Here is a 14,884-nt window from a genome sequence, read left to right as displayed (position 1 = left end):
GCAACTAGGAAACTTGAAGGGAAGAGAGGGAAGGGACAAAATTTTGGCTATGCTCTTAGCTATTGAAGTGGCCAAAACTTTTAGGCTGTAATGCCCTATTTATAGCTGACAAAGAAACCCTAGATAACCCTTAATTGATTAAAATAATAATATCTTAAATCAAGTAATTAATAGGTTTCCTAATTATCTCTAAAGGATATTCTATGTAACGCCCGCAGATTCGGACTAGTCAATTTAGAGATAACAAACGTTTAAAATAACTTTTTGATAGAAGATTATTTGTAATAAATAATCTTAACCAAAGTTATATTATATGTCACAAGGATTTCGTACATATAAAGAACGCTGAAATCAGACTTATAACAAAGAAGTTATGACTTGTTGAAGTTTCACAATTAAACTAGCACGGCTTCGCGTATCGTAAAAAGTAAATTTTTGACAAAATACTTTTTAGCCTTAGCGATCTAAACGAAAGTCACAGAAGATGTTAAACCGAGAGTGTGCATATAGAGAACGTCCAAATCTGACTTCATAAGAAGAAGTTATGATTTTTCGAAGTTTCAGCGTAGCAGTATACAACTCAGAAATCAAATTTTAGATCGTTCAATTTTTAGCCAAAAATATCTAAATGAGAATTGAAGATCTCATAGATAGGAGTTCAACGATAAAAAGACAGTCGAAAACGGTGTCCGTATGTAGAAGTTATGAATTTTACACGGTCGCTAACAGTGTAATCTTCTCATACTGTTAAATTTAAGATCGGTTGAGAATTAGCTGATGAGGTTAAAAGGAAACTTGTAGATCTTATCAATACCTACGTGTGGATATAAAAAACGTCAAAAACGGAGCTCGTATGCAAAAGTTATGAATTTTTTAATATTGTCTGTTTTACTTGCGTCCTGCGCCACGTGTCTGCACCAGGCGAAGCCTTGGTGCCTACGCAAGCTCACGACATGAAGAGCCCTGGATAGCCTATAAAGAGATCAAAAATTTACCCATTTCATCACACCTCTTCATCCAACCCTCTCCCAACCCCCCAAGGTCCTAAGACCTTTTCTCTAGCACTTCCTAGGTGTTAGTAGCGAAGCCCCAGAGCGTCCAAAAGCCTCAAGGAATAGAGCTTTCGGTTTAGAAGTTCTGCTCACGCAGAGTCCGGTTTCTCGCTAAACCACCTGTAAGTTGAGTTATGCTTACCATACTTTAAGTATAACATATGTTTAAGTTCATTATTGTTATTATTAACATATAAACAAGATTTATTAGTGATTCCAAGTCGTTATACTAATTGATCTACTTATGGGAGAGGTGTCTAGAATGGTCATTTTGGCTTGGTTGTTGGATTTCAGAAAGGCTATAAGCCAAAATGGTCCTGCCTCCCAACTGTCATGCGTGGCTGATCCTTACTTGATAAATCTTTAAGTAGACTTTGAATTAATGATAAATATAGACTAATATTTAGTGGCAATAAATATTAGACTAAGACTTGGTGATAATGATACTAGGTTACGTCAAAGGAAAAGACAATTGCTAAAAACGAAGTGTTGTCCGAATTTCGAATCATCACTTTAACAAGTGAGTGCATAGTTAATTTCATCTTACATATAGATATGAAGTATTTAATATTAATACATGCTATATGTGCTAAATATCTGTGTTCATGATATCTATGCTAGATGAACGATTTATAAATGTTTTGCTTGATTTAAATTGTATATGTATTTTTATACCTATAAATATATTGGATAAAGATGATTAAATGAAAGATGATATGGATGATGAGAGATGAAAGATGAAATAGATGATGAGAGGTGAAAGAGGATGAGAAGACATGACTTTAAAGCTGATCCAGTCATCTAGCAGAGTACAGATGACAATCACGGTCTATTATAGACAATCGAGTGGAACGCTAGCAGTCTTGCAACCTGTAGGTGTTTTTCAACTACGTGTTCACCAGATTTACTCTAAAAACCCTGGCAGCTATGGACTTAGTGCCTTATAAATGAACATGGGCAACTATGGACGTTTGCCTAATAGATAACATTGGCAGCTGTGCCTAATAGATAACATCTGCAACTATGGACTTAGTGCCTGTTAGATAAACCATGGAAGCGATGGACTTCGTGCCTATTCCTTAGGACAATCCTTAGGAATAAATAAATGAAGAATAAATGATTCTTAGGGTAGAACCTTAAGGATAAAGAAGATAATGGGGATGGGAAATTGGGTTAATTGTTTGATGATTAAACATAATAATTATATTATTGTGGGTTGGAAACCCTATGTGCTCACCAGGTTTCCCAACCCGACCCACTCAGTTTATTGTATCATAGGTAGCAATATGAAAGTTACATTCAGCTGAGAGATTCAAGGAGTATTAGGCCACTAGTTTAATTACTGTAAGGCTTGTAATATTTCGTTATGCTTATGTTTCTGTATTGACGATGACATCTCAATGTTTTAATATAGATAAAATACATTTCTTCGGAAATGATTTGATAATAACATTATCATGTTTTTGGGAACAAATTCTGAAAATATTATTCTTCAAAAAGGATACTTTGATTTTTAAATAAGCATAAACAAACGGTCTTTTCTGGCCGTGAAATTGGGGATGTCACAGTTGGTATCAGAGCATTAGTTTATGCGGACAAGTAATTTGTAGGATTTCTAGACTTAAACTTAGAAATGCTAAGCGATGATTGTGAGATGAGTTTCTGCTATATTTACGAAGTATGCCTGAATAGACATGAACACTAGCTTATTTAGGGGAGATGCCTAAATTGCTTTAATGTGCTAAATGATTTATGCTATAATATGCATTATATTCTTTATGATGCTATCGTTTGATCGGATCTATGGCTTATTGCTGACAGGATCTGGAAATTTTATGTGCTCAAGTTTCTAAACGTTTAATTACGGTATTAGAACTGGCATTTAACATTTCAGAGTAATAAGGAGATTTATACGTCTATCGTAAATAAATATTTCCCTATCTTAATTCTCTTCATTGCACACCAAATGTCTGATTTGGTGTATAGATTGACATGGTGAAAACTCGAAGAGGATTGGGAAATGAAAATGGGAACCAACACCCTGAGCCACGAGTAATTGAGTGTGCACTAGAGGTAGCAGTTGCACCCGAGCCAATCACGATGGTAGGAGTCCAAGCAATGATTCAGGCTATGATGGCCAAACAAAGGGAGGATATGAGATAAATGTTGCTTAATAGGGATGAACCTAATGTACCCATTATACTGTTGGATTAGGTGTCTAAGCCCATAACTATAATTGGTATGTACTTGACCCGATAGTAGCATGGTCCTTTTGGGTTGCCTTCACCGGAGCAATTTGATAGGATGGATATTTGAGAAAGAGGTTATTTATGATTTATTAATATATTATATGAATAATATATTAATTGAGAAATCATATTATTTAATTGCTATTGATCAAGAATTAATTTGGAATTAATTTAGTGATCAAAAGAGACTGATTAAATTTACGGGGACTGATTAGGTAAATCAGTAATACTTATAGTTTGGGCTAATGATCCATGTTGATTAGGGATGGACTAAATCTTATGAGAGTCCATGAAGGTTTAGTCCAAAGGGCCTATCAAATGTGAAGAGTACATGATGAATTAGGGTTTTCAAGTTGAAACCCTAGGAATTCCACACTATAAAAGTAACCCCTAAGCACCCTAGAACCGGCAAATCATTTCCAAGAAGAAACCCTAGCCGATTTTGGTGCCTCCTAGCCTCTATCTCACAATCACCCTTTTGCTTTTGGTGTTTGTGACTCATTTGAGGTATCACATTTGAGGTACTAAGCTCTTGAAAAGCCAAGAACTTCAAGCTACAACAAAGAGGTATTCATCTAACTAGTTTTTATGTTGTAAATCTCCAATTGTATGCTAGCTAGGGTTCATGCTTTGGATAAAATGAAATTGCATGTATAACTTGAGAAAACTTAGATCGAAAGCATTTAGGGTTGTATGTGCACCATATGATTGTTAAAGTGCTCAAAACCCATCAGTGGTATCAGAGACTGGTTGTTTTCTGTTATATTGATGCAATTGCATTGTTTTTAAAGCTGAAAAAGTTTCATTTTTTGCCTCTGACTGCTGGACTCGACGAGTCCCATGAGGGAACTCGACTGGTTGGATCAAATAGTGTTGAACTCGACGAGTCCATGCCCTGACTCGACGAGTTGGATCATCTGTTGGCAGATTTTTTGAGTTTTGGCCAGGTTTGGATTAGGATCATTACCACAAACTGTTTTGACTGATAAAATTAGATTTTTCTGATAAGGTAATGATTATACTCATCCAATTGAATGATGATTGTCAAATTTTAAGATAATTACTTGATTTTGTGAAAAATTAATTATTTGTAAAATTTGATTTGAATCATCTTGCTATATGAAATTAGATTAGGTCAATTTTGTGATATAGATAAATCATATGAATAATTTAATTGTTTTCAAATTGATCCAAAAGGTTTTGAAAAGTTTCAAAACTTGCCCTCAAGTTTTGAAATTTAAAATTTGATTAAAAGTTTTAATTGTGAAATATTAAATTCTAAAACCCTAGTATTTTAAATGTTTAAAATACATCCTTTTGGTTTCATAATTTAAATTTAGAATTAAATGTTTTAATTTTAGAAATTTAAATGGACAAAACTAAAAGGAATAATTATGGCTTTGTTGATAATTAATTAAAAGTTTAATTAAAGGAGTATTAATAAATCCATAATAGAATGGTTTAAAGATTAATTTAAATAAAAGTCTAATTTATTTAAAAGATTAAACCTCCTAGTATTTTAAAGGTTTAAAATACACTATTATACTATATAAAATTAAAAGTCTAATATATTATATATGTATAAGTTAAAAGTCAGTCTTACCGTTAGTAGGCCTCATTCACGAAGCTGGTCTATAAGGGATGTTTAAGGAAGCGGACTGTAAAATGACCGCCATTGGGTATACACTCTTACCCACCGCACTCTTGACTAGTGGAGGGTCATTATCCGAACGGGTAGGATAGGACATTCTCATTAATAAGTATAATGAAAATACAAGTAACTAAACCTTTTATAAATTCCCAATCTTAGTTACTTACGAAAAAATATGAATTTGATGCTAACCCATGAAATTGCACATTGCACCTTATTGGTCGTTAGTGGAGCGTGTGTGGTTAACCGACACACTAATATGGGACTAATGAAGGATGGAAACGGGTAGCTCATAGGTTATCATAGATCAATGGAGCGTGTGTGGCTAGCCGGCACATTGATTAGGTGATAAATGACTTCGAGTGTACCAAGCTAATTTGCATGGTTATTCACACCTTGTTTGTGATCCTCAGTATCCCAGTCACAAACTTGAAGGGCATAATCGAGATTAAACATGCCATTGAAAAGTTCAATGAATCTCTAAAGATCTAGGAATTTCATCTAAAACCTAATTCGTTTAAAAATTTTGTTTTCGTGGTGGAATTGGTAAATCGTCATTTACCTACCTTTAAATAGCTTGCAATTGGATTACGACATCCCTCTTCCGAATTGTGAATTATTGTGTTGGGTCCTAGCCTTAATATTACATTTGAGTGGTATATTAAGGATTGAATCAACTAACTTGAATATCTATGTAATCGTTTCAAGAAATAATATAAACCTTAGTTATGTTATCCGATGTGTTAGATGACTATGTGAAATTATTGTATGGTGACTTGGAGAACTGAGAGGAAATACTTGGGATGAGTATGAGTAGGTGTGAAAGGTAATAGAGGCCTATACTACCGGAAGCATAGGACTCACACTTGGGAAAGTCACAAGGTTACCAAGGCGCTAGCAATTGATTCCGTTTTGTTCATGTCTGTAGATACAATCGTTTCGGTAATGACTAAGAAGAAAAAAATTATGCCGACCCTAGTGGTCATATAAAATCGAGTCCGACTAAGATAAGTATGTTCAGAGAACCAAGATCGATGTAGCATCTGACTTAAGCCAGAAGATTGAAGTAAAGGATAATCGAAGCAATTAATAGAAGTATCGCAATCGCAATTAAAGTAAAAAGCCTGTAGCTAGAAGTGCTACATGCTAGAATGTGATTATATCACATTAGAACATAAAGGAAGGTATCTTCCATTTTGGAATCTGACTAAAAAATACCTGAGTCTAAGCGTTGCATCATACGATGAGAGGTCATTAGAACATGACCCATCAGTCTGTTATGGTGATCGAAGTAAAGAACTTATCCTAAGTTAAGTCTGTTTAAGTAGAAGGAGTCTCCAATAAGGGTCGAGTTTGTAACTCGAATGTTACAATTAAAAGCCCAACATAGGATAAAGAGCAAGTGCAAGATCAAGCACCGCCAACAGTTAAGAAATCTAAGAGCTAGATACTCATTTGAAAGGACATAAGAGTTACGGTTATTACATAGGATGAAAAGATTACACGAGGAGTCATTATACAAGCCTTGCTTTGTTGATGATTCCGGGACCTAATCATCCTAAGGGGGAGATAATTGTAACGCCCGCAGATTCGGGCTATTCAATTTAGAGATAATAAGCGTTTAAAATTACTTTTTGATAGAAGATTATTTATGATAAATAATCTTAACCAAGGTTATATTATATGTCACAAGGATTTCGTACATATAAAGAACGCTGAAATCGGACTTATAACGAAGAAGTTATGACCCGTTGAAGTTTCACGATTAAACCGGCACGACTCCGCGTATCGTAAAAAGTAAATTTTTGACAAAATACTTTTTAGCCTTAGCGATATAAACGAAATTCGTAGTAGATGTTAAACTGAGAGCGTGCATATAAAGAACGTCTAAATCTGACTTCATAAGTGGAAGTTATGATTTTTTGAAGTTTCAACGTAGCTGTATACAACTCAGAAATCGAAGTTTAGATCGGTCAATTTTTAGACAAAATGATCTAAATTAGAATTAAAGGTCTCATTAATAGGAGTTCAACGATAAAAAGATAGTCAAAAACGGAGTCCGTATGTAGAAGTTATGAATATTACACGGTTGCTAACAATGTGATCTTCTCAGACTGTTAAATTTAATATCAGTTGAGAATTAGCTGATGGGGTCAAAAGGAAATTTGTAGATCTTGTCATTACCTACGCGTGGATATAAAGAACGTCAAAAATGGAGCTCGTATGAGAAAATTATGAATTTTTTAAGATTGACTGTTTTACTTGTGTCCTGCGCCACGTGTCAGCACCAGGCGAAGCCTTGATGCCTACGCAAGCTGGCGACGTGAAGAGCCCCTGGATAGCCTATAAATAGAACCTAAATTCACCCATTTCATCACACATCTTCATCCAACTCTCTCCCAAACCACCCAAGGTCCTAAGACCTTTTCTCTAGCACTTCCTAGGTGTTAGTAGCGAAGCCCTGGTGTAACTCTCGGTTTCAGATTTGCTTCTTTATTCGGGGCTGCGGTCCAGTCTTCAGTGGTTATGAGGCTTAGGGCCTTGGTAAAGGAAGAATTTTTCCTTCTCGGGTATGGGTGTTATGGTCTAAGTGATCCAAGTGTTCGATTGTGTCTTCGTAGGCCAAGGGTATAATCGTAATTTGATATTTCGGTCTTTTATGGATTTTGGGTTTTTTTTCGGGAGGTATTAAGGCTTGGGTGTGTTGTTAGAAGCGTAGGGATTCTCGCCACCTTTCTGTGGATATAAGGTTTGTTGGAAACGGACCTAAGATGAGGAAGTTATGACATTTTGAAGAAATTAGCAGAATTAGCCCCTAATGGAAATAGTTGGCAAAGCGGTCCCATGCAGGCGAGGAAGGATACGCGTGTCTGGATGGGTACACCCAACGTAATGGTCAGAGTGCCAAACCCTAATTTTTAGGGGTTGGGAACTATTTAAACATATTTATGAGCTCAAGGCTCTTTCATTCTCAGCCTCCTTTGCCTTATAAGCATCATTTCAGAAACCCTAACCTCATTTTGAGTGATTGTAAGATCTAAGTGTGTTCTTGGTGTATTCTTGCACATTTTCAAGAAAGAGGTGTTTGGTGCTAGCTTGTGGTTCAAGGGAGGACGTTTAGATCCATACTTTTGGCTTCATTTCCAGCTCATAAAAGGTAAAAAGTTCTAACCTTGCTCATTAGAAGTTGAGATTTATGATTATATGGGTTTTGGTCCCATTTTGACCTCATGGATGAAATCTAGTGGTTGGACACCACTCCAGGAGCTTTGAGTTGCCACTCTTAGCATTTATGAGGATATAAGTTCATAAAGTTGCCACCTTTAAGGTTAAAAATCATCCATACACGTTTGAGGTGGATTATGTTGGATCTTAAAGGATTAAGTTGGTTGTTGGGTCCCATTGAGTCATGTAAATGCATAAAGGTGTCGACTTTATGCATTAAGAGCTTAGTTGGAAGGTCTTCTGAGGTTTTTATGGAAGGAATTAACGGATTAAGTCGTGAAATAAGTTTTGGGCAACTAGCGGTTACGCCTCGCGCAATTAAAGGTACGCCCAACGTACCTCCTTTTGGTCGCGATTTGGAACTCCTCGAGTACACCCAACGTAGCTGAGCGTACGCCCCGCGTTCGTCGATCTGATGGATTTTGGGTTGTGGCATTTTGGGTTTTGTTTTCCTTTGGGCCATTTTATTAGACTTGCTGTTTCGGCTTGGGCCATCTGAGATTTATCATTAGACAAGGAATTATTGGGCTTTAGGATAAGGCCCATATGGGTTCGGCACGATTTGGAAAATTGGACCATTAGTGGGTTTTTAGGTATCTTATAGTTTTGGGCTTGTTTGGTTTTGGGCTTGGGCCTTAGTTGTGAGTCTAGTTGGGCCAAGGGTAAAATGGTCATTTTACCCCAAGTATGGATTATGGAGCATAGTTTGGAACCCAATTGCTAATTGGGTGTTATTTTGGCATTAATAGTTTGGGAGGTCGTCAATGCAGCAGGTAGGGATTTCTTTCAGTAAGCTTCAGCATTCGAGGTGAGTCTCCCTTTGTGAATGTTATGGGTCGAAGGCACCAAGGCTGACCCTTTATTTATTGCATAGTATGATGGTTGGCTGTGTGATAATTATCATCGTTCATGTACTGCTTGATGATCATGTGATTTATGTTGTTATTATGTGGTAGTGGTAGGGGTGAAATAGACCCTGTAACCGGTTAAAATAGATCGGAGGGAAGGTCGGGCACCCAAATATGCCTGGCAGGGTAGGTAGGGCACCCATATATGATTGGCCGGGTAGGTCGAGCACCCACATATGCTCGGAAGGGTAGGTCGGGCACCCAGATATGTCTGACAGTATGTTTGTGTTGTATGTGGTATGTTGGGGGAACTCACTAAGCTTTGTGCTTACAGTTTTCAGTTTGTGTTTCAGGTACTACGATTTTCAAACCAGGGAGCTCCAGATGATTGCAAGGCACACACCACATGTTTCCGCATTTTATAATTTACTCTGATTTGAAATAATACTCATACACTTACTTTGTTAAACTTGTATGAACAATGTTTGGAGCAATGTTTTTATTGGATTAAAAATGAAATTTTATGGTCTTATTTTTGGGACGTTATAAGTTGGTATCAGAGCCTTAGTTTGAGGGATTCAGACATAGTCTCAGGTGTGTCTGAACTCAAACTGAGGATTTGGTATGTTTTTTTTTCAAAAAGGAATACATTTTTGAGAAAATAGTTTTCTAAGGCAACAAAGGGTGTGGTGCATGCAATCTGCAGCCGAGCTCAACTAAGTTTTCCCAAAATACCAAACATGTTTATTATGATATATGATATGATTATGAGAATTGCATGTTATTATGGTTTCGAGATCAATGGATAGAATGCCTTGATTAGTGTATGTTTTAAAATTGTATACGATTAGGATCTTATAGCCCTAGAATGATTGATTTGACCTTATTTCCTGTTCCTTGTTTGGTTGTGGTCCTAGGGTAGAGTCTTTTATTCAACAGTCTATTTGATCATGTATTGTCTATAATTTGCATGCATAAGGCAATCAGAAGTAAGAGTGGAGGTTCCCAGCATGAGTTGTAGTATATGAGTTTGAATGTTCTTTGATTATTCTCTGGATTGGAGCGCTACTGCACGAATGCTACTTGATTTGTGGGACTCTTAAGTGATGTGAGTTAGCTATTAAGTGAATGTGTTAAGTCACATGTAGTAAAGGTTGAGTAATCTCAGAGTGATGGATTTGACCCTATTGCGCAGTTCTCGTTTGAGTCTAACCGTTGTAGGGATGAGTCTTTTACTCGAAGGATTATTTGAGCTTTATTGCATGTGACTATATTCATGAGGTAGCTAACTGACATTATGGGGAGTTCTTCAGCAGCTGATGGCAGGGTGATGACGGAAACATAGGAAAGCCTAGGAAATGCTTTAGTGGATTTAGTTGCGCTGTTAGCAAGCATTAGAGTATCGGTTGAGATTGCGACTTAGAGGATTTGGGATGATTCTTGAGGAAAGTATGGATAGGTGTGGAAGGTAGTATTGGGTCCGTACTACTGAAAGCACATGATCAATACTCGAATCGGGGGGGGGGGGGAGTATTGGAAAATCTAAGAAGCCTGTGGGATGAGGATTCTTGGGTATATTCGGATCTCTTGAATGTTGTTTCAGTATGGTGTTGAGCACTCAGGAATGGGATTCAAATTCAGGTTCCAGCTCAGGTGCAGGTGCTGAGCCGATTAGCGAGCAGTTGCGGGAGTTCATCTCATCGAAGATTACTCGCAGTATTTTGGAGATCTTGGATGAGCGCTTGGGCACGTTCCGTGTTGAGGTTATGGATATTGTAGGAGCTAACACTCTTTCTTTCCGGGAATTCCATGCTTGTGGAGCTTTTACGTTCCATGGGGAGAGGGACCGCATTGCCAGTAGGAGGTGGTTAGCGGATATGGCTAATGCGTTCAGGATGAGTTTCTGCCCCAAGGAGGCGACGGTCAGATATGCTTCCTGCCTATTGAAAGACAAGGCACGGGATTGGTGGGAGGAAGTTGGTAGTGAGTTGGGTGATGATGCTGTTGATGCTATGTCATGGGATGACTTCTCGACCAGGTTCCGAGATGGGTTGCGCTGTGATTGAGGTGCAACAGTTGGCACGAGAGTTTCTGGATCTTCGCCAGACTACTAGGACTATGGCAAAGATCACTGCCAAGTTCGGAGAGAGGGTTTTATTGGTACCTCAATACGCAACAAATGAGGAAATGAAGAAGGTGAGGTATCGTGATATGTTGCGGGATGATATTAGGGAGTTCCAAGTATTTCAGGGTGTGAGACCCTGAATGATATGGTTTCTAGATCCCGAGAGCAGGAGATCGATTTGGATAACCTCGAGAAGAGGGGGATCAGATCAGGTGCATGTAGTGGAGGGTTCCGGGAAGAGACCCACGCCTTCGGATCAGTAGGGTCGGGTTCAGTGTAACACATGCGGGAAACCGCACGATGGAGTTTTTCGTTCCAAGTGTTTGGGCTGCTACAAGTGCGACAGGGTTGGCCATGTCAGCATGGATTGTCCTCAGGGGGCAAGCCCGTTATGTTTCCACTATGATCAGGTGGGCCACAAGAAGGCCGACTGTCCGATGTTGTCAAGTGGAGCAGTGAGTGCGCCTGCTCCGACTACTTTCATCATAGGACCAATTTCCATCAAGATCCAAATTACCAAAGTACCCCTTAAAGTAAACTTGGTCAACCTTGGTAAAAGCAAACAGTCAGCAGTCGACAGTCAAGGTCAACAGTCCTTGTTGACCCAACTCGTCGAGTGCATCTAGCAACTCGTCAAGTTCCTTCAGAACTCAGAGACCAAAAACTCGAGTCAACTCGCCGAGTTCATGCAGTGTCCAAGAGACGGGAAAACCCTAACCAACTCGTCGAGTTATATCACTAACTCGTCGAGTTCATGCATAATCCAGAAAGCGGGAAATCCTCATCTAACTCGTCGAGTCGACTATACAACTCATTGAGTTCCTTCAGTCCTTTTCTCATTCAGACGCTTTTAAGCCAAACCAAGGCTTCAAACTGTAGATCTAGTCTCCTAGGGTGTAGTTACCACGTAAAGTTGCTAACTTTACGTGCATGCAAGGCTTCAAGAAGCTAAAAAACTCAAACTAGCCTTAGGAAGAGGTTTTGGACATGGAGGAGGGCCAAAGATTAATAAAGCTTGATATTTATGTCCATAAGGGCCTAGAGGAGTCCAGATCTGAAACCATGCCATTGTGACAAGCTCAAATCCGAAAGTGACTCCATTTTGCACTAAAAATGACCATTTTCTTTTACAAGGGAAGATCTAAGAAATGAGAAGTCAAGGTAATGACTTTTTACTTTCAAATGAAATCCAAAACGATGTTGATGCTGGATCTACAAGCTCCTTCTCGTTCCAAGCTTCTCAACCTTCAAGTTTCTTCAACAAATGCAACAAAAACACACTTTTAGCCTCACAAACACTCAAAATAGGGTTAGCTTCTCTTAGGGTTTGCTTCTGGATGTGAAAAGGTAGTAAGGAGGCTGGGGGAAGGACTTAAGGTCCTTTAAATAGGGTGCAAACCCTAAAAATTAGGGTTTTCGTGCACAACCTCTACTCGTCGAGTTGGGGTCCTCTAACTTGTCGAGTAGATTCCTTAAACCACGCGGCCTGATCCGTCTCTACACGACGAGTTGGGGCAGCCAACTCGTCGAGTAGGTCTAAAACATGAATATATAAAGCTTTAAATTTTATACCTGGGAGTTGGGATGTTATAATTCTCCCCCACTTGAACTAGACTTCATCCTCGAAGTCTGTTGCGGTGCACAACTCCGGATAATGCTCCCACATCTATGCCTCCGACTCCAAAGTCCACTCGGAGCCCCTCCGATGTTCCTATTGTACCTTTACCAAAGGTACCTCCTGTTGGGTTTTATGTACTATAACACTCCTATGGTGCACATACAACCCTAATAGCTTTGGATCTAAGTTTTCTCTAGTTATACATGCAACAAAAATTTCCAAAGCTTGGAACCTACAACTAGCATACAATTTGACACATGAATCATAAAAGTAAGTTAGAAGATTACCTCTTTGTTGTAGCTTTTAGGAATTGTTCTTTCAAGAGCTTAGCACTCTAAACAAGTCACAAACATCATGTTCAATTGGAAGACAAATGAGAGAGAGGTTAGGAACCAAAAATCGTCCATACTCATGCAATGTCACTATTAGGTCCGATTTTGGCTAAAGGGGGTACACATATATAGTGTAGAATTCCAAGAGTTATATGTAACCCTAATTCTTACACTTAGGCTTATGATCCATAACTTATATGGACTAATAATTTATGGACTTTCACATAAGCTTAGCCCATTACAAATTAATCATGGATCATTAGCCCAAACCATATGTCTCACTGATTTACATAATCAGTCCCCGTTAATTTAATTAGTCTCTTTTGATCACTAAATTAATTCCAAATCAATTCTTGATCAATACTAATTAAATAATATGATTTCTCAATTTATATATTATACTTATAAGATATTAATAAATCACAAATAACCTCTTACTCAAATATCCATCCTATCAAATTGTCCTGATGAAGGCAACCTGAAATGAACCATGCTACTCTTGGGTCAAGTACATACCAATTATATTTATGGGCTTAGACACCTAATCCACCAGTCTCCTACTTGGGTAAGTCTAATAACTATAATTTTAAGTACGACTTCAAAACCCGACTAACAATCATAGCTCTCAAAATTCGCTGTCGAACTATGATCAATAACGCGTCCATTAGATAAGGGATCATATATTCCACCATTCTAGATATCGTATGAACTGAGACATGGATTATAATCATTCTCTCTGTTCATGTGTTGTTTCCCGATTTCCGATTTATGATGACTGACTAATTGAACAAATCAAATCAGTCCAGGCTTGGCCAAGCGCTTAGAGTTGTCATCACTAAATCATCGAGGGGCCCACAAATATCGCTTTTATCTCTTTTAGGGTAAAAGGAATGGATAAACTTCGACTCATGTGCTTGCTCTATTTACTCATCAATTCACACACAAAAATATGTTTTATAACACCAAGTTACTGGTGCGTTTTCACATTATCAATGTGCAACCGACTTGTAAACTGCAACTCATATCTCTCCATTTCAAGAATATAATATATTATCGTCTCATGATCACTCGTGATAAAATCCATGATGTGATTCAAATGAGCGTGGGTTTAATCCAATACTCAAATCTTATTACAGGAGTACTCATGAATACTGCAGCAAACTTGTGCTATGTCTAAACACCTTTAGACAGTATACAGACCCATTCATGACAGTCTAGCTTAAATACCTACTTCCAAAGTATGATCGACTATGGATAGTTTGAATAATCTAGTTATTCGGGAGGTCAAAACATGCAACGTGAAACACAAGAATAATCGAATCCAATATGGTCTCAAAACTTTTGAATATAAATAAAGCACCTTTTATTTAATCACCATATTGATTACACATTATTCATTGTATAATGTTTCGATTAATCAACTTAATACTTGAATTAAAACAATAGTTATCCCATGCTCCAAGCATGCACACTATGTTTATCTATGTTCCTTACTATGTGAAATAGATCAATTAAAAACATTTCAATGATGCTCATTTCACAATTCCAAATCCTTATTGCAAGTGTAATAATACCAAATTCTTTTCACTGCTAGAATGTGTTAGATTCTAAACTATCATGCAATATAACCTTTTGTAATGTCATGGTACTAAAGTCACATAGACTTTGCCAACGATATTACAAGGTATTCCTTTGGAGATTGTTACAAAACAATTCCATGGAAGCGAAGTCTCAATTTCAAAGTACATTCCTTTGAACATCCTTCTTGCATAAAAGTTTCTAAC

This window comes from Lactuca virosa, chromosome 2 (genome assembly GCF_052849685.1).
Source record: "Lactuca virosa cultivar CGN04683 chromosome 2, Lactuca_virosa_CGN04683_v6, whole genome shotgun sequence".
Lineage (NCBI taxonomy): Eukaryota > Viridiplantae > Streptophyta > Magnoliopsida > Asterales > Asteraceae > Lactuca > Lactuca virosa.
Note: the sequence above shows the minus strand (reverse complement) of the source record.